The 25,606-nt window shown below is 46.7% G+C and overlaps 1 pseudogene; it reads left to right on the forward strand.

Moving 5' to 3' along the window:
- LOC143390225 (transmembrane protein 132B-like) lies at nucleotides 1-25,606 on the forward strand (annotated as a pseudogene).

Below are 25,606 nucleotides of genomic sequence, written 5' to 3' on the forward strand. Positions count from 1 at the left end.
ATGAGCTGCCAAGTCCTAGAGCTGGGTGGGCCCCATGTGGATCATGGGAATGGTGGGTTCTGTCTGGTCTGCAGGGTAATGAGCCATGAAGATGACCCCATGCTTGGATGTTGGGCTCTCTCTGTGAGGTTGAGATCTGGAGGAGTAACGTTTTCCCTTTGAGGAGGCAGCTGTGTGCATCAGGGCCATGGAATCAGTGACCATCTGGGCTCCTTCCCACTTCACATGGTTTTGGGGATGGTCCTGAAGAACACATTTTTGTGGAATTATAAGACTTTCCCTGTGGCCATCAGGTGGCTCACTGGGTGGCAGGCAGGGACTCCATTGGGTCATCTTCTCACACAGCGTAACAGGGTCTCACTCTTGTTTTGCTGCCCTCCTCACAGAGGTCGAGGGTCCAGTCACCATAAATGGCCTGCAGAGGTTCTCCTCACTGCCCAACTTCCTCCCCTTCAGCTTGCACATCTCCAACTCCTTACTTGAGGAGGCCAAGCAAGACCTCAGGTGCAACTCCTGCCTACAGCCTAGGGGGAGTCCTTCTTGATCCACAGAGCCTGGAGCCCCCTTCAGTCAGCACCAGCTATGGCCTGTTATCCATGGAGCTCCTGCTAATTCCCATGGCCTTCAGTAACTTGGAGAAGTTTCCCTTCAACTGGGAGGTGAAGTCCCACATCTTCCACAGCTCCATCCACTCCAACAGACCCAAAGTGAAGTCCCACATCTTCCACAGCTCCATCCACTCCAACAGACCCAAAGTGCAGTTCTATGTCACTCACATGGGCTGGAATGAGAGTGACCCTGCTGAGGATCTAACCTGCATCAAGATGTTTGCCATTCTTGAGTCCAGGGAGATGGTGGCCAGCTGCTGGCTGCAGGGGGGGCCCTGACTGTGCATGGCTGAGCTGGAGCTGCTGCATGAGTGGATTAGCTCCAAACTGGGCCTGGAGCCCAAGGAAGAGATCCTGACCCTGCTGGGGGGCATGGCCATGGAGCTCTCCTTCAGCTTCTCCTTCTGGCCAATGAGGCAGTCCAGCATCCCCTAGAGGAGGAGGGTGAGTGGGAGGACAAGATCCACTTGGGCCAGGACAGCCCCACACAGGTGCCTTCTGCCTGAGAGTGCATCTGCAGCATTGCAGTCTACCTGACCCAGGACAACCTGTAGAGGTCCCTGTTGAGCCTGGATGAGAACATCACCTTCTCTGTTCTGCTGAACCTCATCTGTGAAGGGGATACAACCACCTTTCAGATCTCTGACCAGCGGCAGCATGGCAGACCAGTTCACTCTTCAGTTAGAGGCTTTGCCATGTTGGGTTGAGTGGCAGTCAATTCTTAGAAACCCCAAGCTACAGGCTGTTAGATGGTGTCGGTCATTGGCTGGGGTTTGTCATCAATAAACATAGCCAGGAATTAAAGTGGCCAGGACAACTTTTGTCTGGAAGGAGGGAGCTAAGGCCCTCACGTGTGTGCAAAGGTGGGCTGGGTATCAGAAAGGGACCATGAGGGAGGGGAGCACAGGAGTTGAGACAGAGAAGTGACCCAGCACCAAGGGTTGGTGGCATGGACCCAATACCACTTCTGTCTACCTACACTAGCTGTGACCTAAGTTAGTGGTCTGTCCTCCTTTGGAGTCCAGAAGACAGAGCTTGTCCTTTCTGATGGTTCTATTTTATGAAATTCTTATACCTTGCTCTGAGTTGTCAGTGACAGCTACATACTATTGCAAGCCGTCATTAGAATATTCTCCAAAAAGGAGGGTTCATGGGCCAGTTACCACATGTGCTTGGCTAAACAAGCAGCAGACCTTCCCTGCCAGGCCTGCTGGCAGCATTCCAGGGGCCTGTGGGGTCGGCTAGTGCTGTGTGTGCTGACCTGTCCTGGGCTGAGAATACTGCAGTTCTCCATGTGTGGGGAGTGAGCCCCTCAGGAACAGGGGCTCACTCTGTTTTATTTTTGATGTCCATATTTTCTGAGCCCAACAGGTTCTTAAGTACTTGTTGATGTTTAATAGAGCAAGAGTGCAGAGGGATCCACAGCAAGAAGTAGGCAAGGTTAGATGACTGGAATGGACGAAAGGCCAGACCAAGCTGTGGTCAGCACATGCACAGGCACTGGGGTAATTGGTACTTTTGAATACTGGAAAGTGGCATACTGAGATTGAATTATTGTATGTATAAAGAATAATGTTGTAGCAATGACTACTAATGAAAAATGTCCGACATACTTGAGAAAATGAATAGATTCTGCTTGCCTTTGCACCAGAAAGAGTGATGATTTATTTGATCAACATTGGTCTTGTTTGAAACACATCTTGAGCTCTCTGAGACCTTAGGCTTCTTTAAATTTTCTTTCTCTCGACAGGCAGTATTTGCAGGCTATGTCTAAAGACTATCAGAAGTGGTGGTGTACATTTTAGGAATCCGGAGCATAGGGTGGATACTGTCAAAGCAAGAGGGTCCTGAGCTTTTTCGGCTTGAACATTTAGAGAGAAGTTTTGAATGTGAGCACCCAAATTGGTTCTCTGGGTTATTGAATAATTAAGAATTGTTTGGTGCCTAGTCTGTGTGCAGATGATGGACTTTGGCCTGGCAGGAAGGCCACTCAAGGCAATGTCAACCGGTGCTTGGTTTCCTTGGTCTTTGTGTGACCCCATGTAGATTAGAACCACAACACTCTGCCATTCCTCAGTGATCTTTTCTTCTACTTTAGGCTGAAAGCTTCTGTTGGTAACTTTTGTGGCTGCAGTAGCAGATATAGCTTTTATAATCTTGTTTGTAATCTTAGTTTGTAAATATCACAAACATTGTTGTAGATAGTCATTCATGGAGCTGCTGTGACTGGATCAGGTAGGACATTGGAAATCTGGAGTAAAAAATGATAATCACTCTAAGAGGCTTATCCTTGAGATTGAGAAATACCTATCTCCATCTGTCTGTCCTTCTGTTTGACTCTATCCATCCGTTCAACTACCATCCATTTATCATTCATCCATCCTTCCATCTACCATCCATCTATTCATCCTTCCATTCATCATCCATCATTTATCCCTCTATCCACCCATTTATCTATCCATCCATCTTACACCATCCATCCTTCCATCCACCATTAAAGTTTTCTGTCAAGTGTGGTCTCAGGAGGTATACCTTAGACTGTAAAAATAGAGAAGAATTGTCCTGGAGAATAGTCAGAAGGACAAGGGTAGGAGCTTCTCTGATACCACCTCTGTAGAGGGGGCCCCAGCTGCAGCTCTGCTGCCTAGTGGTGTGAACAACATGAGAATGGCAGGTCCTGTTGCCAGAGAGCTGCTTCCTCTCCAGGTTGAAAGGGGCCTGATGCCACTCAGAGGGGCAGCCTCTGGATCGAGATTTGTGATTGTGATCACCAGGTTTCCAGTCTCTACACTACCTGCCTGGCCCATGGAAGCAATGGAGATTTGTGAATGTGATCACCAGGTTCCCAGGCTCTACACTACCTGCCTGGCCCATGGAGGCACTGGATCTTCCCAGGGTTTTGGGAATGGGACATAGTGACCTAAGAAAATCCTCTGGCCTGTCAGGTGAGTATCAGAGCCCCCTTCTCACCCATGGCTGACCTGAAAGATCAGGAGGCATAGTGCTGAGGCTGCAGGGCCTGTGTGTGAAGATGACAAAAGTCCTATTGGTCTTCTCTTTCTCCTCTTTGTCCAGCCTCAGAACTCCGGAACTACCCACTGCCTTTGATCCCCAAGAGGATGCAGAAAATCTAGGAAGATATCTCTTCCAGCTTTATTTTAAAAACTAGCCTGACCAAAGGGGCTGAGAATCAAAACTGATTTGAATAATAGAAAGTTACAAAAATGATTTCTGAGTTTATGGCCTGGGAGACACGCCTGCTCTGGGCTTTTCTCTTCACCCAGGGACAGAGCTAGGGGCAGGGTGTAATGAGATTTCTACCCCTCTGAAAGACTGGAAGCATGTAGTGGGGATAGGGAAGCTGGACATGGTTGGAAGTGTGTCAGTCAGCTTTCTGTAACTGCGATACATTCCTGAGATGATTTCAACATATGGAGTCAGAAGGTTTATTTCAGCCCACTGCTTTGGAGGTTTCAATCCTAAGGATTGGGCTTGTTGCTGTGAACCTGTGGTGCTGATTGGTGAGGGATTAAAGCTGTTGCCCTTATGGCTGTGAGCACAAAGGAGAAAGAGGAAAGGGCTGGGACCCAGCTCTCCCCTCAAGGGCACCCCTGATGCTGGACTCCCTCCCACCAGGCCTCCCATCCTAAGAGTACCAATGCCTCCCAGTAGTTCCCCACTCCCAATGTCTTCTACTTGTGCCTTTGTGGGACAGGCAGATTTACACTAGAGCAGAAGGAGGGCCACGTAGGCATTTGCAACAGTCAAGGCAAGTACTGTGCTTCAGGTGTGTGTGAATGTGTTCATTCAGTGCCTGGGGGGGGTGCCACCCACATTTGCATGCTTGTCCTCATCTTGTAGACAGGGACATTGAGCTCAGAGAGACTGAATAAATAGCCTCAGGTTCACAGGTCCAACAGGGCAAAGCTAGGCTTTGAACCTGGATGTCAGGGCTTGGGGACACTGTTTTTGGCCCTTCTGTAAGCTGCCTTTTCAGAAACTGTCACAGGGAGAGGGGTAAAACCAAAGCCTAGATCTCACCTCCAAGAGGGTGCACAGCTGTGTGGCCCTGGCTGGTTGACTCTTCCTGGGTCCTCCTGGCAGGGTCCTATTGCAGCCCGGTTCTGTATCAACCCTGGGAGATTGTGAGCATATGGATTGTTTCTTTGCTTCAGTCATCTCTTTTTTTTGAAGGGAAAGTAAGGTAAAGTGAGAACACTTGGAAGCCTTCATGGTGGCTGCCTTGAGCCGCCCTCAGTGGTGGCAGTAAGGAGTGGGATGGGAGGGCAAGTGAATGCAGCAGTCCTGAGGCCCTGAAGACAACCTCCATCCCTTCTCCCTGGCCTGCCTTTGTGCCCAGATTTGCAACATTGGCTCTAATAAGACTTCAAAAAGGTGTATCTCTCATTAGCAGCTGTAGGCCATGGGTGGCAGGGGGGCCATTATCCCCAAGCTGGGAGACCTGAGAAGTTTGCCTTCAACGGCAGTTTGCCAACCTCTTCTGAGCAGGAAAAAGTCCAGATATGTCAGTCTCAGGGGCCCATGGCATTTGTTGTTTAATTTGATAATTGCATCCTGAGCACCAAGTGTGTGCAGGGCATGGCACCAAGTGGAGGGTGTGCAACAATTAGCAAGATGAGGACTCGCAGTCCAGAAGGGGAAACACTAATGAAGCATGCATGGTGGATGTAGCATGGTGGGTGCTCCGAAGGAAAGCAGTTCATGGAAGCAGCAGACAGCTTGATCTTATGCCCTGGGAGGGCTTTCTGGAGGAGGGACCATCACCTTGAGACTTGAAGGATGGACAGTGAAAGTCCAGACAACCAGGGGCCCCCAAGTGTGAGGGGGAAAGGTTCAGAGGGCCTAGAGTGTCCTTGCAAAGGCAGGCAGCAACTGGTGCACACTGAACAGAGCACAGTGGGGGGATTTAGCTAAAGGTGGGCCAGAGGCACCCATGATCAGGAAGCAGGGTGATTTACAGGAAGAAGGATGTCAGATGAGAGGTTCCAGCAGAGCCAAGTTCCTGGGGGATGAGCCCTATTATCTATGTAAATCAGCCTGCCTCTGTGTCCAGCCTCCCTTCACACTGGCTTCCAGCTAGTTCTGCCAGAAGGGGCATAGCACAGGCCCCAAAGCAGAAGACTCCAGTGTGATTTTGAGTGTGGTAGGATGGCTTGAGCTCCAGCAGACCACCCTGAGGCTGCATGGGGTGTGGCTAGGAACCTGGGTGCTTCTGGGGACATGCATGGGAGGACAGTGGCAGGGAGCATAGGGACACACACATCCTATGTTGCCAGTCACTTGATGTGAGCAGCACCTTGAGACTACAGTGGCTGGTGAAGTCCACATAGTGGTTGCTGGTCATTTCTAAAAGGGCACAGAAGGGGGAGTTCTGTGTTTTTGTTTGGGTGGGTTGATCTTGAGTTTGGCTTGGGCTGTTTTATTTTTCTTGGAAATTCTAGGAGGCAATGTTGGTGTTCCTTTGCCTATGAATTTGGTACTTGGAAGAAAGTTCTGTGCAGTTCTGATGACCATCTTAGTACAGATGGTAGGTGAGCTGTGAAGGTGTCACGGTAGGCGTGAGTACCCAGGTGTCCGACAGCTCTTCAAAGATAGGAGTGCCTAGAGCACCAGGGCAAAGCCCAAGTGTGTTTGAGTGAGAGAAAGAAAAGTGACAACATTTCACCCTGGCTCATGGACTACTTTGAATCACCACAATGAAGTGGTTCTTTCTTGAGCATTTGAAAGTTAATGTCAGCAAGCATTATACAAAGAGCAGGTTGGACACAAAATGAGTTTAATTGTATAAAAGATCATATTGCTTTGCAGCTATAAATTGATTTTTTCTATCTTAGCTTTGTTTATTAATATTTATTCTTATTGTGATAAATATTGACAGGAGAGGCTCTCTGGCTATTTCCATGGATCCCCTTTACTTAATATTTTCTCTCTGTATTCACAGAAATGATTGGAACAATAAATACCCACTCACCATCTGTTTTATTTATTTATTTATTTTTAAATTTTACCTTGAATTGCAGGGGATACACTTGTGTGTGTGTCTTCTGTGGACCTCAGGTGGATTTTGTCTGGTCTTCTGAGTGGTGAAAATTTCAGTGCCTAACTGTTTTTGCTAGTGAACTTTCAATTTCAAATAGAATAAACCCAACCCAATGTGGCTTAAGGGAATTTTCTGGCACATATAACTGAAAACCTCAAGGATAGCCTCGGGGCTGGCTAGATCCAGGTGTTCAGAGATATGGCCAGAAAGTGATCTATGTCCATCTGTTGCCTTTGTGTTCCTCTATTGGCTTTAGTCTCTGGGAGGTGCTGGATACTTGGAGCAATCAGTGCTTTGTAGAAGGACAAATGAGCTCAACAATTCCTGACAAGTTCTGGTCACCTGTCTCTTTGTGAGTCAATCAACTGTGGCCAGAAGATGAAAAATCTGATTGGCTTGGGTGATTGCACAGTTCCTTCTTAGACCAGTCTCTCTCCATAAAGATGTTGTGCTTTGGCCACACATGTCAATTCCAGAAGCTGGAGTACAGCCGGCCCAGCCTGAGCTGCCTGGAATGCACAGGGTGCCCCTCCCCTGGGAAGCCCTGGTGCTGAGTCGCTGGGTTTGGGCAGGTGTCACTGTTCCCAAGGACCCTCTTTATGGAGAGACACAGAGCAGGAGCTGTTGATGATTCATGAGAGATTCTCTCCAGGTCTGTGTGTCCCTGAGGCAGGGTGGGACCGAAGGTGACTGAAGTGTGGCAGGTGGACAGGAATGGCTTCTGAGGGGGCAGTTCCTGGACCCCATCACCTATCACCATAAGCCTGTGTGGTACAGATTGCCTGGCAGAGTCTGCAGTAAGTTCTTTGCACATAAGATCCTGATCCTTGCAGAGATGCTGAGAGGTACCTGTTGCTTCCAGCATCCCAATTTTACAGATGAGGCATTGGAAGGCCAGAGGTGTGGTAATTTCTATGGCTTTATGCTGGCAGGTGTGTGGTCCCAACTTCACTAAGCTACCCGGGTGCCTCTGGGGTGTGTGGTCCCAACTTCACTAAGCTACCCGGGTGCCTCTGGGGATGGCCATTCCCACAGCAAAAAGTAGGTAGTCAACTCCTGGTGTGTAGCAGGGTCTTGGTGAATAGACATCAAAGTAAAACACATGGTTTAGTGTTGTTCCTGAGTTCTTCTGAGCTGCACCTGCCATATTTGACTTTCTCAGATGGACAGTTAGGCTGAGTGGTGAGACCAGAGCTGACAGCCCCTCCTAGGAGCTAGGGCACTTTTGGGGGTCCTCACCTGTACCCAGATCCCTTCCTGCATTACCCTGGAGCTGTGCTCTGGCCTATCCAGCTCATCTTTTTGGCAGATGCATTTTCTCAGCTCCCGTGGTCTGCTGGTCCTCCTGGTCCCTTTCCAAGTCAGAGGCAAAAAATTTACATCCTCAAGGTTCTCTGCTTCCTGGGAAGGCACCTACAGAAGGAAGATCCACTGGGCCAGGACTTCCTGGCAAGTGTGAAGAGAGATCTCCCCGCCTGCTCTCAGGGCTCCTTACTCTGTCCTATCATCTTTCAAGTTTATATCCCATTTTGAAAGGCACACCCGGCAGGGCACATATTGGCAGCCTCCATATCCCTATTGGGATGCAAGGGGCTCTCTGCTAATTGATCATAGGCAGAGTGGTTGGCCAAAGAGACAGAATCTGTATGCTCCCCTTAACCAGAGCAGAGGCACTGCTCCTGGGGCTGGGCTTAGCTCTGGGGCTGTGAGGTGATCTCACCTTCCTCCCACATGATGGGATTCCCTTAAATGTGCTCCAGATCACACTGCCTGGTGAGGGCTGCCTGGAGCCCATTGCAGAGTCACCCCCTGAAGCCCATGTGTCCTCTTTATCAGCTCAGTCTCAGCTCTGGAGGGTGGGCACAGAACTCTGAAGTATCCCTGGTGGCACCAGTGATCCTGTGTGCTTCTGAATCTGAGGATTGCTAAACCATGGGATCCCTCCCTCCATACAGTGTTGGTGACATTCCTTACTGGGGCTGGGGGGAGGGCTCAATAGAGGTGATGGTCACTGATTCCTGCCCCAGGTATGTGAGGGCAGCCCCTGGAGGCCCTGAGACTGAGAAGAGAGGCCAAGGCTCAGGATTGCACAGGGAGGACCACTGGGGCACTTCCTGCTCCGACCATCATCCTGGGCACAGCAAGCCTAGTGGGTCCCTTAAATCTGAGTAAGAAGAAGGGCTGTCTACATGTTGCTGGTGCATGGGCAGGGGTTTCCAGGGGGTACCTGGTCCAGGTTCTTGGCATCCCAAACAAAGAATGGAGTAAGATGTGAGGCTGGTGGGCAAAGCTAGTGGGGGTTGACGAAGGGGAAAGTCCACACTGTGGCCCCAGAAAAGGCTGAGCATGTAGCTCAAGGCCCATGGACACAGTGATCTCCTCTGTGCTGGAATGTGCTGGTTCCCCTTTCCCCCCAGCAGATCTGGGGATAATGTGCACTGATCGATCACTTCCTGAACTTGATGTGAATGCTATAGTGCCCATGTATTTTCTCCCAGCAAAGGCACAGGAGAGGCACATAGCTCAGGGCTAACCATGTATATACAAGCAAGCTGCAGGTCAGTGCCTCGGGCCATGTCATGCCCAAGATAGGGACTACCCCCTGCAGGGTATTGACTTGAGGGTCATCATCTGACTTCCTCCCTTAACCACAGATGCCTCAGTTCCCCTCACAGGAAGATTCTAGCTGGGGAAGGGGGGTCCTGGCCCTGCCCATCCCCGTCTTCTACACCACAAACAGGACTGAGGTGCAGGTGACTTCTCTTGACTGAAACCCACCTCAGGTCACCTTAGGTAAATGTAAGACAGTCAGACTCATGCCTTAGCAAGGCTGGCAGCAAACTCCACCCAGCACACAGTGGTTTTGTCAGCATTTATGGTGCTGAGAAATGACCTATGTCAGTACCCCTTGGGGCACTCTGGAGCAACCATGTTGTTATGTCTCCACATGTCATGTAAGCTGAATCCATAAGGTGACACCTACCCAGACATGAAGGAGACTAGGGAGTGAGCCCCACATGCACCCATGGGAGAGTATTTCTGGCAGAGGGAACAGCATGTACAGAGGCTCAGAGGCAGGAAGGAAGGTGCTATTTTGAGAAGGAAGGGAGAGTTCTTTTCTTCTCCAAGATAGAATATTCACATATTTTCACACAAAAAATATGCATTTTCATGAGCATTGCCATTCAAAAATAGAAGGGTATTATGGGAAATTATTCTGTACCAAGAGAATATTTGCCTAATTAAAATGGAAACCAAGATTTCACAAGAATTACAAAAATTAAAAAATGAGAAAAATGTTGATTGGGTGTATTTCTTGAGAAATGAAATTCAGATTATTATAATAAGTTTACTTGATCTTATGTTAAAGAAAACACAGGTTTAATAATTTGCATGTTCTAATATGCAGAACAAAGAATTTATAGCATGCAGATCATCTGTGACTCTTCTTCAATTTTATATTGTCACATAATATTGAATTTTTAACTTCACATTTGACATTGCCAATATGATCATTGAAAGGGTCAATTCAGCAGAAATATTCAAGGGCTTCTGCAGTCCCCAGCAGCTTCACTGTGCCTGGCAGTATAAGCTGCTCTCTTATAAAGCACTGCTCCCCTTGGTCTTCTCCTCTCCACTTGTTAACTGTCAATGACTCTCCCTTGAGGAGTGACTATAGACCTTGCTGCATTCTTGTTGCCAAGCACCCTCCTGGCATGTGTCAATCCTCCAGGATCACAAGACTTGCAATAAAGATGCACTGCATGCATATTTTGTTTGAAGCTGCCAGTAAGCAGAGCCCACACAACCAAGATGGCAGAGATGTCAGAGTAGTGGGTGGGATAGATGCTGCTGTTGTCCAAGGACAATGGCTAAGTGAGGGCAGACATTCTTCCTTCCTTCCATCCTCAACACCCAACTCCATCCTCCCTTCCTTCTTTTCTTTCTTCATTTTTCTTTAAAAGAAAATTCTTGGAATGGTGGTATAAGGATTTATAAGAATTTTTTATTATAATGGAAGCCATGTTCCTTTTTTGTGTGTGCACCAAATGTGGGACCATATGCAGAGACTTGAGAAATTACATGTAGTTTTTACTTTAATGATGCCAGGACATATATAACAGATGACACCGATTGGTATTGAGTTGTTAGCAGGGAATTTTTTTGAGAGCATTGTAGTACTTTCTAGTAGTTTCATTCATCCTGACAAAGTCATAAATGCATGGGATTTGATTTCAGCTCATGGACTCCCTTCCCCCCTCCCTTCCCCCATTCTACTTTCTCCACTCTATAGATGTTTCTCATCTATTTATTTATATTGAGTGGTTCTCTGTACTTACATATAAAGTTGAAATTTCCTGTGGTGTACTTATATATGCACATACATGGTTTTTCAGAATTCACTCCCTTGTCCTGCCCTTGACCACCCCTACTCCCTCTCAGTCTATTTCTACTCCACTGACCTTCCCTGGACACTCTGCTCCCTCTTTCCTTTATTTCACTCTAGTTTCCACATGTGAGAGAAAACATTTGACCTTTGATTCTCTGAGACTGGGCTCATTTTCCTTGGCACAGTGTTCTCCACTTCCATGATTTCATTTTTTCTTATGGCTGAGAACAACTCCATTGTGGGGCTAGAACACATTTTCTTAATTCATATATCTATGACAGGCATCTGGGTTGATTCCATGACTTGGTTGTTGTGATTTTTGCTGCTGTAAACGTTGATGTACCCACATCATTGTAGTATATTGATTTTAGTGTTTTTTTGGATAAATACCAGGGAATGGGATAGCTGGGCCCCATGGTGGTTCCATTCCTAATTTTTGAGGAATCTCCATCCTGCTTCCCAGAATAATTGTGCTAATTTGCTTCTCCACCAGCAATGTGGAAATGCGCCTTTTCCCAAAAATTCTTCTGAGCATTTATAATTCTTTGTGGTCTTGATAATTGCTATGCAGATGGAAGGAGATGAAATCTTGATGCAGTTTTGGTTTTCATTCCTCTGATTGCTAGGGCGGGTGAGCATTTTGTCATATATTTATTGTCATTTGTTTTTCTTCTTTTGGGAAGTGTCTGTTTAGTTATTTTGGCCATTTACTGATTTGGTTATTTGTTTTCTGGAGGTAGTTTTTTGAGTTTTTATGTGTTCTGGGTATTGATCTCCCTCACAGGAACAGCTGGCCAGGGTCTTCTGCCATTCCATAGGTGCTCTCTTCACACTCTTAATCATGTCATTCACTGTGTAGAAGCTTTTAATTTGATGTTACCTCACTCACTGATTCTTGTTTTATTTTGGGGGGTGTAGGGTTTTTTGAGAAAGCTGGTTCTGCATCTGTATGTTGGAGTATTGACTGTATGTTTTCTATGAGAAGTTGCAAGGTTTCTGTTCTGATTCCTAAGGTTTGGATCCATTTAGACTTGACTTTTGTGAAGGGTGACAGAAAGGGCTCCAGTTTCTTTCTTCTACATATACATATACAGTTTTCCCAGCACAATTTGTTAGAAAGACTATCTTTTATCCAACATAAATTTTTGGAAACTTTGTCAAGTATACAATGGCTGTAAGTGTGCGGGTCTATTTCTTTGTCTTCTAGTCTATAGTATTCGTCTTCATGTCTGTTTTTATGCCAAACGATGCTGTTTCTGTAACTACAGTTCTGGAGTATGATTTGAAATCCTCTACATCATTGTGATGCCTCCTATGTCACTCTTTGTGCTTAGTATCACTTAGACTATTCTGTGTATCTTATTCTTTCAAATGAATTTTAGGGCTGTTTTGTCAATTTCTGTGAAAAAAAATTGACATTTTAATAAAGATAACATTGAATGTGTATATTACTATACTGGTAGTATGGCCATTTTGACAGTACTAATTCTGCCAATACAAGAACATGGGAGGTCTTTTCCATTTTCTAGGGTCTTCTTCAATTTATTTGTTCAGTGTTGCATGATTTTAATTTTAAAATATTTCACCTTCTTAGTTACATTAGTACTCAAGTATTTTATTTTTTTGAGGTTATTGTGAATGGGATGATTTTCTTGATATCTATCTTGGCTGAATCAGTGTTGGAGTCTGGGCTTAAATTGCTCCAAACAAATACAACCTAAATTGAAGGAATATTTGGACCAAGGACTGTGATTAGGAAAAAAAATTAACTTGTGTTAAAGAAAGGTGCAAAATGTCAATAGTTTGGCATCAGGCTTATACTTTTGATACACAGCACTCCACTTTAATTATAACTTCAATCTTCTTTGAGGAGCTTCTCTTTGATAACCCTTCATGGATGATTAAAATGGGATTAACTTTGCCCTTGGTGCAGGAATAAAAATTGTATACTCAATAGGATTCATCTCATAAAATTTTGGCTCCAGAATTTTTGTTATGGGCAAGAGAGTTATGCTTTCTTTCTTTATGGATGTCGGTATAAGATCTGGAGCTGTGGCAAGCACACTTTGACCATGAGAAGCCTCAGGTGTAAATTTAATAGGATCAGCTGCCTGAAAGAAATGGAGGCATCAATTAAACCTCAGTAGTGAGCTGCACTGAAAATGGCTCTATGAATAGAACTTGAGCAGTCATGAAGCAGAGTTGGTGTTTGTGTGTGTGTGTGTGTGTGTGTGTGTTTACAATTGCAACCACCATAAAATTTCTGCGAATTTTCATATATGCACTGAGGTCTTATGGGTCCAAAGGTTTCAGAGTTTGATGTTCTCTAGAGAAAATATTATATGAAAGAAGTGGAATTGCCATGCCAAAGTGAGGAGTTTTCCCTGCCTTGGTGTGTGGGAAGAATTTTCTGCCAAGAAACAGGAGGTGTATAAGGAAATCATATCTCGACAGCAGGTGGTTGGGGTGATGCTGGGGTTTTAGAACAGTTCCCAGAGGACCTCAGGGGAGGTGGTTGGGATGCTGCTGGGGTCTTAGAGCAGCTCCCAGGGACTTCATAGAGGTAGTTGGGTGCTGACTGGTGTCCTAGAGCAGTTCCCATAGAACCTCATCAGGTGGGATCAAGTGCTGAGTTTGTCCTCTCTGGGGAGTATCTGGAGGTTCATGTTCAGAAAGTATCAGTAATTAACATGGATCAGTTTCTAATACTCCATGCAGGGCACATGTGTGTCTCATTTAACATTCATCATGGCAAGGAGGGTGAGTGTCATCACCTACTATTCATGTACATGGATGCCAAGTCCCAGCAGCTCAGGTGCACTGCCCAGGTCTCACTTGGAGTCAGCTGAACCCCAACCTGCTCCCAGTGCCTCTGTGATCCTCTCTGGCCCAACTGCCTCCTTCATCCTGCATGACTCCTGCTGTCCTGGGGGCTGGTGGATGGCGTGTTTAGGGCTTCTTAAGCCTCCACGGCAAACTCATACCATTCATTCCTCCTCACCTGCCATGTTGTATTATTTGCATAGTTGTTGTCCCCTAGAAATTCTTGACACCTCCTCTGTGCATCATATGTATAATAACATGCATGCCAGGACCTACCCTCTACCTGTTCTCTACTTGCACCACACCTGCCCTGCCCACATCTGCCCTCTTCCTGCTCTGCACCTGCATCCCACAACACCATCGTAGGACTTCATGAAACAGCCCTGCACAAGTGGCCTTCAGCTACCACACCAATGACCAAGGAGGTGGTGGTTAGAGCAGTGGGGATCTGTGCTCTGGGCATGGGGTGCCCAAACTCACAGTGCAGATGTTGTGGGGTGGAGAAGGTGCTCCAGCCTCTGCTCTTCATCTTATCCATGACTCTGTGTCTTTTCCTGTTTTGTCTCTAAAAGACACGACTCCCTGGACTCAGCACCCACACTAAAACAACAAGCCTCCTCTGAAGATCCTTAAGGAACTCCAGGGGTGGAGGACTCCCCCTCTACATAAAGCCACATCATGGGTGCTGGGTGGATGTGGGGTTGGGGAGCTCTTCAGACACCACTGAATTTTACTCTCAGCACTTTCCATTACAGTCTTAGCTACTGGCAGAGCCAGGGCCTGGAACTGGCCCCTGTGTGGCCAGCCATGCTGTGCCTCCCAGGGGCAGTGTCTGGGCTTTGGCCTGCTCTGCAGTAGGTGTACCTTCTGGTCATGTTGCTTGGCTCCCCAGGCTTCTCATCTGGGAGGCCAGATAATGAGTCCTGTTGCTGTGCTGGAGGGGTCAGCCTGCTGCAGGCAGGGCCTGAGGCAGTCTGTGCAGAGCCCACTGGTTTGGCCATGGCCCCCGTGGATTTTGGTTCTGGAAGCTACACAGACCCATGAGAGCCCTGTGGGCCTTCAGCTGCTGCTGTCCTGTTCACACCAGACATGGTGTTCTCACTTGTGACCTGGGTTGGTCGTGGTGCCTTTGCATTTGGATCATGAGTGCTTTTCCCGGGGGTCATGGGGCCTTGATCTAGTGGATGCACTGACTTCACTCTCCTGCCTGTTGGCTACCAGTAGAGATGGTGGCATCTGCTCTCCAAATATGAGCCATCTTTACTTTTGCTGGCTGAAGTGGACAGTTTTCTCTTTGGCCACCCACATAAGAGCCTGTCCAGTGACACCTCAGCAGTGTAATTACATGGAAAATGGGAGCAGAAAGCATGCCTGCCACCCAGTGGGATGAGGGTGCCATGGATCTATGAGAGTCTTCAGGCTGAGTGGCCTGTAGCAGAAGGCCAGAGGCATGTTGTCATTGGTTACTAAGTCATTTTCCTACTGTTAAATTGGTCCTGGGAATGTGTGTCCATGGTCTTGGCCTGTGGCCCATGCCATCTGAGACTCACAGTCCAACCTTAGCTCTGTGCCTTCTTATTTCCTTGGGCTATGTGCATAGCACTTGAGCCCAAAAAGTTCTTAAGTGTCAGGGGATGTTGGAAACAGTGAGTGGAAGAAGGTGCTTGGCAGCCTTGAGCATCACTGAGTCCTGGTCACAGGCTTCCTAAGTGATCCCTACCTATGGCACATAGGGACCACTGTACTCACCCACTGGAAAGTTTGGAGTTGTTGCCACCTGTGCACATTATTAAAAAAGCCAACAGGATACAGAAAAAGGGACAAAAGAGTCAGGGAAGATTTGTGAGGGTCTCCAGTGGATGCCATCTCTCCTGGCCGAGGTTTTTCAGAAAATGCCAGGAACAAGAGATGGCAGCCAAGCAGCTGGGAGTCTGGGGACAGACTTGTCAGAGAGAGAGGGGGGATGCAGAAGAGGGGGCATAAGGAAGAGGGAGGCAGGAAAGAAGGGCAGCTGGGGAGGGATCCATGTCAGGAAGGGGACAGCAACAGGAGTGGAGGGCAGCAGGACAGGGAGCAGCTGGAGGGGACAATACCGCATTTCCTTTTTTTAGTTAGAGAGGCACACCTGAGTCCCCAGTCCCACTGCAGGGTTCCCTGGGCAGGCAGCAGCAAGAGCTTCATACCACCCCCAAGCTCCATCCTTCAATGCCTCAAATTCTGCTACAAGAGCATTGCTCGCTTGGGCCATACAAAGGTTAGGATTTTGACAAATCCTTTTAGAAATTTTTTAAAGTTTCATCCACATGGAATTATGGTGGGTCATTTACCTGTCCCCTCCGCAAACTTTTTTCTTTTTTGAAAGATTGAGTCACAATTCATGTAACCTAAAATTAACGACTTTAAAGCCATCAATTCAGTGGCACTTAGCACATCACCAAAAAAAAAAAAAAATAGTTTGTACCCACTAGCTAAACAGTACCTCCCAATTCCCCTGCTGTTCCTAGACCCTGGAGACCACTGATCTGCATTTCTGTCTCTGTGGTTCACTTTCTGTATGAATCATACCACTCAATATGTTCACTTTCCCACACTTCATAGAATATTTTTTTGATGGGCACTGTTGGAGCATGCATCTTTTTTCAGCCATTTAAACAGCTCAGTAATACTCCAAGTTCATGAATGAACCATGCTTTAGTTTTTCCTCAACAGTCAATGGACATTTGAGTTCTTGCCCACTGTGCACATTATAAACAGCACTGGCCAGGTGGTGATGCACAGCTTTAATCTGGGTGGCTTGGGAGCCTGGGGAGGAGGGTTACAAGCTCAAAGCCAGCCTTAGCAACTTAGGAAGTCCCAAAGCAATTTAGCAACCCCTGTCTCTAAACAAAATTTAAGAAGGGCTGGGGATGTGGCTCAGTGACTAAGTGCCCCTACATTCAATCATTGGTACCATAACAAAACAAATCAAAAACCCCAAACAAACAAACAGTGCTCTTGTGCACGTTTGTATGTGTATTTTACTGAGTTCCTGTTTTCAATTCTTTGGACTCTAAGCCTAGGAGTGGGATTGCTTGGTCCTGTAGTCATTTTATAAGAAACTAATTGTTATACATATTAGGGGACCTCTTGCATCCATAAGTATGCAAACATGATTTGGTCCAGTTCATTCCCCACTCCCTCCTCTTCTGGTTTTTCATCTATTTTCATGAGACCCTCCCCAGATTTTTTTCCTTTTTGCTTTCTAGTTTTGTAACGAGGGAAAGCATATGTGGGTCCTACAGTAGTTCTAGGTTAACGTTTTGAGAAATTGGCAAACTGTTTCCATGGCAGCTGTGCCTTTTATATCCCCACCAGCAACATGTGAGGATCTGATCTCTCAGGACCTTGCCACCTCCTTTATGTCATATTTTAACCAGTGAGTGAGTGTGGAGTGGTGGCTCAATGTGGTCTTGATTTGCATTTCCCAATGACTGACGATGCTGAGCATCTTCTCATGTACCTGTTGGCCATCTGTATGTCTTCTCTGTAGAATTATGCAGTCAAGACATTTGCCTATTTTTTTTTGCATGATTTGTCTTTTTGTTATTGATTTGAAAGAACACTCTGCATATTCTGGATATTAGCTCTTATCAGATGATCTGTAGATCATTCCTCCCATGTCACTGTCTACGATATCTTCACTTTTGCTCATCTTGTTTTAACCAGCAGCACCTTGGACCGTATGTGGTCTGATGATTAATCTTGAGGGGATCTTGGCTCCCTAGGTCTCAGCAGTGCTGAACATGAACTCCCTATGCATGTCTTTGCTCTCTGACTCCTGCACATGGGCCTCGTCTGCCCTTGGCATTCCTTTTTTCTGTTCATAGGAAAGACTGCGGGAGCTTTGCTGAGCATTCCCCATCACTGAGTGCTCAGTGCAGTGGCCTCCTGGGTCCTTGATGTGGCAGCGCCTGGCTTTCCCCATCCCATGGTGACTGTTTCCCACTTGCAGGTGAGGGGCAGAGTCCATCTATTTCCCCACATGCCTATCACACCCAATGAATCCCAGTGGCAGGAAGTGACCTGTCCAAACTCAGACTAAATTGAAAATTAATGGAAATGGCCAAAGCTTTGGGCTCTGATTTTCAGGAACTCATAAAAATAACAGGACACTTTGTTTTCAGAGGAAAGCCACTCACAGTGTTCTTCTTGTCTCCTGGGGAGAGGACAGTATGCCCACACTCCCCCTTATAGGGTCGTGTTGGCCTATGGAGTTGTCCTGGGATGTTTTATTATACATTTTGTTTCCTACCTCTCAGAATTAAGGTGGCAGAAGGTGTGAAGATCGCAGCCTTGAGAACCAGCAATAGAGACCAGTAGGCAGTGGACCACAGCAGCACCCAGATGATGGTCACTTTGGCCTGCATGGGCCACCAGACACCCAGGGCAGGTGAATGGTCCAAGGCCCAAGGCAGTTGAGAGACTGGGTACTGTGTGGGAACCCAGGGCTGGTGGTGGCGTCTAGACCAATGCAGCTCCACTGAGGGGGTCATTGTTTCTTTCCACTTAAATAGTCATTTTTCTGATGTCACACCTGGGGACTGGTGCATGTCTTTGGTCTTAAGCTAGGTTCCTGGCACTGCTGGGGGGCAGCCTTTCTTTTCCAGCTGGGGCTCGAACCTCAGGTATGTGGGCTGTGCTCAGCTCTGCTGCAGAGAGAGGCCCTCACTGATGATGTTGCATCGGGAAAACTTGTGGGTGACCAGATCCCTTGCCTGAAGTCCCGGCCCCTGCCCTGTCCCATATGTGGGGCAAGCATCTTCAGTGGTTATTCAGGTTAATTACTGTGGAAGCTATGCAGCCACAATCATGGCTCAGGCCTCACCCCGAATGAGGCATCAGCTCCTTATCTGGGTACATGAGCCCCTCAGGCAACTGCTCTGTCACGCTGCATTGTCATAGTCTTTTCTCTTTCCTTTCTTCTCTATTAGATTCTTTGAGGACCACAAACACAGGATCTTTGGTGGGTGTGTGAGTGGTGGGGACAGCCTGTTCCCTGAAGTGGCATGGTGTGGCTGCCTCTTCCTGGTGACCCTGACAGCATCAGCTGGTGTTTCCCTATGCCTGCTCTTTCAGGGGAAAAAGGGCCTCAGATAAGTGCTGGTCAGAAGCTTGTTAGGAACCACTGTCAGGGTGATCTGGACACTTCTCCCTTCAATCTCATTCTAGCAGCCTCAGGTGACCACAATGTCTCTGGAAATCTATGTCTATCTGATGCTCACCCCTAAATGTTGGGCACCCAAAATCCAGAGCATCCCCAAATCCTGAACATACCCAAATACTGAGCACCCCAATTCTTGATCACATCAAATTCCTGAGTTGTTAATATTAGCTCAGGGCATTCAGCTGCAAGTAATAGATCATCTGCCTGCATATGGCTGCTACAAAAAATTTTGTCATCTCACATCCCAAGCAATTCAAATCTGGTTGGTCTTGTTATTGGTGACAAAGTGGTACCACATGTTTGCTCAGTGTTTCTGTCCTTCTACTCCAATCCAGCCAGAGAACTGACCACCATCCTCTACCTCATCTCCTCATGGTCACAAAATGGCTGCAGCTCTTTCAGTCATTGAAAACTTACCCAGAAATATTCACGGGTTGAAAAGGAGTGGGACTTGTCCTAAGTGTCTTCTTCTATAATCAGTCTTTAGGGGAGTCTTCCCTTAAGAGCTCAACAGTAAGTCGTGGGATCTCTGCTTTTGCCCAAGAAGCAGGTGCTCTTGGGAAGTAACTGTTGGGTAGTATTTTGGGCTTTGTAGTGGGAGATGGTCTCTGCCATCAGGGAATGAAGAGGGGAGAGGGCAGATAGTACTCTTCAGAGTTGGTGTCTGTCAAGGGCTGTGGCTTTATTCTGTTTTGCACAGTGTGTGATGAAGCTTTTCATTACTGTGACCAGGATACATGACCCCCTGCAGCTCTGAGTAAAGAAGATTTACTTTGTCTTACCATTTCAGAGCCTTCAGTTCGTGGTTGACCAAATAGATTGCTCTGTGCCTGAGGTGAGGCAGAACATAATGGCTAGAGGGTGTGGTGGGGAGAGCTGCTCAGCCCCAGGCCTTGGGAGTGGAGAAGGCAGGAGCTGGGGATGAGAGGAACCTTCTCAGGCCACATCCCCAGTGATAACCTTCCTCCAACAGGGTCCCACTCCCAATAATCCATTCCCATCTTCAATCCATCTGGTGCATTATTCCAATGAGGAGGTCAGCACCTGGGGATGGAGTCATTTCCTATGATCCCCACTGTTTCCACTGTTGACCAGTGATGAGTCCTTGCTTCCCCAATGTTGAGAAATAACTCCAGAGAAGCATGCCAAGGCAAGGTCAGAGTGAAAAATTAGAAGTTTATTAAAAAACAGCAGAAAAGACTTCTCCCAGAGGAAGAAGGGGATCCAAGAGGTGGAATCAGTTGAAGGGAGAATGTGTTCACCTTTTTATAGATTTTGGTGATGGAAGGTTGAATGTGTTCCCCTTTTTATAGTTTTTGGTGGGAAGGGTTGGGACACAGGTGGACCAAAGAAGTAATCTGGGCATTTCTGAGTAAAGTTTGATGTTCATTAACATTTCTTTGGGATGGGGTATCTTCAAATCTGTTGGGGGATGTTTCCTGGACTTCATTAACTTTCTTTTGGATGGGCTGTCTTCAAATCTGTTGCGGACTGTTTTCTGGGCTTCATTAATATTCCGAGAGTTGCTCAGCTTTTCCATAAATTCATTCTCAACATAACCTCCATTTTAGATTTCTTTTGATATTAGACCCGATTTACCTAACTACACTGACTACCTAATTTTAAATCTGGCTTCACCACCTCTGAACATTTCTGCACTGGGGACTAAGCCGTTAGGTGCATAAGACTTTGGGGGACTTTCCAGACCCAAACCACAACAAACAGCACTGCTGTGCGTATTCCTGGTAGAAAAGTTCCTCTCCGGTGCTTGGTTTATCAGGTGGTTTTGTCCATTTGGTCCTGTAACAATGAAGGTCTTCAGGCAGGTTGAATTTTTGATGGACGGGCACCAGGAGCATTGGATTGGGGCTCTAACCTTCTACTCAGAGCCTGTCCCCATGTTCCCATGGTTGTACACCTCTCAGGTGCTCTCCATTCTTGAGGAGGATAGTGGACACTGACTACATCTGCATCCATCTGTTGATGTGGTCACTCTGATAGAAGCTTTTCTTCCCAGACAGGCCCAGCAGAGGTCCTGGTCATCCATGGCCCTGGGGATATAACTATGATCATGTGATCCCCTAGGCAACTGCCATAGCCATCCCTGAAGTCAGGGGTTCGCATCAACCTCAGCTGATGGTCTGGGATGGAAGGTGGGAGGGGATCTGGAGGCCATGGACTCTGATGGGGGACTTGAGTGAGAATGAGCCAGACAGTCACCACAGTGTCAGGGGTCCTGATACCCCCAGAGCATGCTGTGGGTGCCATCTGTCCCTGCATCCTGGGACACTGGGTAGGTGATGGTGTCCAGGTTCCATGCAGAAGGGATTTTGTTGAAATATTTGGTCAAATGGTAATGTTTCAAATGCAGAGAACCACACAAATTCTTGGAGGTTGTTGTCACTGTTGTCTTCTGAGAGCAGAGTTTGAAGTTCTTAGAAGTGACTGAGAAAGAGATGTGTGATTGACAGATTCCTGGCCCCACCCTTCTCCCTAGGTCTGAAGAAGGGCAAGGATTGTGGCTGTGGTGTGATATTTTATGCTTATCTAGTATCCCTCTAGAATCCATTCCATAATATAAATAAATAACTGATTCTTTTTATGCCTTCAGTTGCATTGTGATATCAAATGAGGTGTGAAGCACAGGCCTGTGGAGAAAACTTTCTGCTAACAGGAATGTTTTGAATATATCTCAGCACATCATCTGGCAGGAAGCCGTGATCTCTGAGTTGTGACAACCTTGAGTAGAACTGAGTTTTTAATAGAACATAATGTACAAACTGCCTGAAATTCTCTAATAAGAATTACACATGTTGTGTCAGGTGCCCTGATGCACACAATTAGGAGGGAAGTGCAGGTCTTAATTTAAAATATTGTAATGACTACTAATCCTGAGGGAATGTCAGTAATAAAGATGAAGCCAGAAGATAAAGTGTTGTGTTGCCAAAAGACAAAAGATTAGAAAAAGAAGCAAATTGGAAAGGTTCAGTACAGATAAGCTGAAGCCAAGGGAACAAGACAGAGGACATGGCTCTCTGCATAGAAGCAATGTGCCTTTGGTCAGTGGGGGCAAGTGTTTCCCTGCCTTTACTGGTTGTTGGACCTAGACCTCAGTAGGTGAGTCACCAGGACCCATAGTTCAAAGCCCTCCTCTTCTGAGCACTGTGCTTGGGGCAGAGGGAGGCTCTGTTGTCCACAGGGAAGAGGAGAAGCAAAGACAAGGCTTTCTTCTGAGGACAGGCCCTCCCCATGCTGTCGCCATGGTCCAATGTGCACTGGGAAATGTGATCATGTTTGGAAATCTGGAATCCATCCCCAGCTCCCTTCTGGGATTTTTCTTTGCTGCTATCATCCAGACAACATGGTGACAGTTTGCGGGCTTCCATTACTGGAGCAAAGATCAACTTGCAGAGAGAAGGGGTTTGTTGGGGTATAGTTTTAGAGGATTCAGACTGTGGTCAGGTTTGGGGGCTTGTGGTGAGTTAGCACCCTGTGGCAGGGAGCACAGTATGGAGAAAATGTCCACTCACTCTTGCCCTGAACAAGGGAGAAAGAGGAGGGAGCTGGCTTCATACAGCCTCCCTTAAGGCCCATGACCTAGAGCCTTCTGCAAAGTCCCCAAACGTTCCCCAAACCATCAACACCAGGCTAAGGAACCTCATCAACACCTGGCCTCTGGGGACCACCCAGATCCAAACGAAAGCAATCACTAATGAAAGAGGGAAGGGCCACCCTGTCAAACAATTTGATGAACCCACTTGCTTTTTGATGATATTTAGCCATTGGCCATGGAACCAAAATACAGTGCTGATTAAGACAGCCAGCACATCATGGGTCATGTGGCATGCATCAGGCTGTGTCTCCCAGTGGGCTGACACTTCACACCTGAGCTGAGAAGAAGGAGGCAGCTGCCAGCTGGTCCTCATCCGGCCATGCAGCACCTCTCCACCTTGACAGTGCAGCTGCCCCCTCCTCACCACCGTTTGGTGTTAGCTTCTCCTCTCCTAGTGTTAAAGGGCTCACTGAAAAGTGAATGAACACAGGGAAGGGTCAGTCTGTCTCTCAGGAACATCTTGTGTGATTTGGTCATCAATACCTTATTTTATGTAAAGAATTTGTTACACTTGAATCAAAGTGTGAAATATGATATATCAAGAACTATGTAATGTTTTGAGCAACCAACAATAAATTTAAAAAAAGAATTTGTTAAAATCACACACACACACAAACACACATATAGACAGACTTATATAAAATCATATATACACACACACACATATATATTCATATACATATTCATATACATGTGTGTGTGTGTGTGTATATATATATATATATATATATATATATATATATATATATATATATATATATATATCAGGAGCTAGGAATAATTTTTAAAGTCTTTAAGGAGAACAACATTTCAAAAATTAGAAACCTGAGTCCTTGAAGTGGACATCTGTCATTATTCCCACTTGACAGCTCTTTGAGTGGAGGCCCAATTAAGCAACTCTCATGGTCCCACAGCCAGTTTGTGGTAGAAGCCATTGACTCCAAAGCCTGTGCTTGGACCACTGCCCGGGGCTCTGAAGATGCTTGTCAAGGGGTCCCTACATGGGTCCGCATCCTGCAGCTCTCTGTCCCACTGGATGGAATGCTCAGTAGCAGTAGCTCCCACAGTGCCAGTAGCCATCTAGCACATGGACCTAGGCAACAGAGGCTCCTCCAAAGATAGGCCCACATTCTCATCTCCAGAACTTGTTTGCCTGATCTTTGGTCAATGGGCCTTTCCAGAGGTGGTTGATGTGGGCTGTAAGGTGGCCTTCACTGAGGAACTGGCACCTCCCTCCTCGGGTGAACAGGGGAGGGAACTGTCACCTTGTTCTGGGAAAGAATCCATTGCAGCTTCTCATTCAATAAGGAGCATCCTTCTGTCCACAGAGAATCCTGAAAGCTCATCCTGAGATGGGGCCACAGACAGGCAGCTTTGGGCCAGTTTCTTTGAACACTGCCATGTGTGAATCAAAGGTGGCAATCATTTCCTTGGTTGACAAAGGGGAATGGGCCATTTACTGCATTCTTCACATTATGCTAAGTTAAGTGCTTCAATCTGAACTTTAATATGTGTTTGTTTCCAGAGTAAATGGCTCAGTGTATGGGATCCTACAAGTGGGACTTTGGCATCAACAACAGCAATGGTCTGGCTGGGACCCAGCAAATCACCTGGCAAGTGGTATACCCAATCGAGGACTTCATGAGTGAGCTGGTAATTTCTGAGATCTTTATCAGCCATACCACCTTTGTGGGCATCGTCCCTCTTGCAATGGTACACAATTATGGCTTTAGGAGAAGAGGAACAGAGAAGTTTTCTCTATATACTTTGATTACTCTAATGTCATGAAGCAGAATGTCATCTGTTCTCTCGCAGTCACTTGGTACATGTTGTTTAAACAAGAAAAATATTCTTAAATTACATTTCCTTTATCTGCTTTCCATGGTGCCTCCTGGAAACTATGTAGGTCTGTGTGTAAATCCCTTTTCATTTTTGGAGACTGTGGAATGGTTTCTTGGGGAGCCTGCATCCTTTATTGTCTCCATTTTTGTGCATGTCAGGACCATGTGATGTGCTGAGGGAAGATAGTTTTATTGAAATGTATGGTAGGGTGTGTGTTGGGACAGAGTTCTGTGTGCCCAGTTACCAGCCCCTCATCAATTGGATTTGCTTTGAGAGTCCCCAGGTGGGCTGGGATTGGCAAACTTTGAAATGGAGGTGGACCAAAAGAATCTTGTTGGCAACTGCCCAGATGAACTTATTCAGGATCCCAGAGCCCACGAAACTGCCTGTGGTTTTGCTTCATGGGTCAGAAAGCAGCTGGGATTTTCCCTGTGTTTCACTGAAACTCGTTTCACAACTAAGGCCCAGGGACCACACTTGAGGATGAAGTCATTGATGATATTCCAGTTCATAAAAAGGAGGGTGCTGAGGGTCTGTGGGAGGGCCATGCACTCCATACTCTTCTGTCCTGGAAATTATCAAGTAAATTCTGCACTGAGTTGAACTTCCTGCCGGGATCTCACACACAGCTATTCTGGGGAAATCTGTGGCTGCTTTGGATCATTTCTCACTCAAGTTCGATACCAGAGTTGAGCCAATTGCAGATGAGAGCCCTGCTCATTAATTAATCTACTGTTATTCCCCCATCTTGAGGTCCTTGTATGTGCCCTTTGCCTGAAACACATGTTCTCTGCCTCTCCCTGGGTTTGGTTCCTTTCCTGGACCTTGGCTGCTAGAGAGGCACCTTCCCTGATCACACTGGTTTGTGCAGCCCTCAGCCACTCCCTGCTCTTCTGTTTCTGTCCATGTCTTCCTATTTCATGATCTTCAAAGATTTCACCACTTGCCATATCTGGAGTCATCTACTGACTCTCTCCCCAGAAGATGAGATCCTTGTCAGTTTCATTCACCCCTGTCTCTGTGGCACCTATAGAAAGGCCTGGCACAGTTGATGGTTGTCGAATAA

Source organism: Callospermophilus lateralis, unplaced genomic scaffold (genome assembly GCF_048772815.1).
Source record: "Callospermophilus lateralis isolate mCalLat2 unplaced genomic scaffold, mCalLat2.hap1 Scaffold_52, whole genome shotgun sequence".
NCBI classification, from domain to species: Eukaryota; Metazoa; Chordata; class Mammalia; order Rodentia; family Sciuridae; genus Callospermophilus; species Callospermophilus lateralis.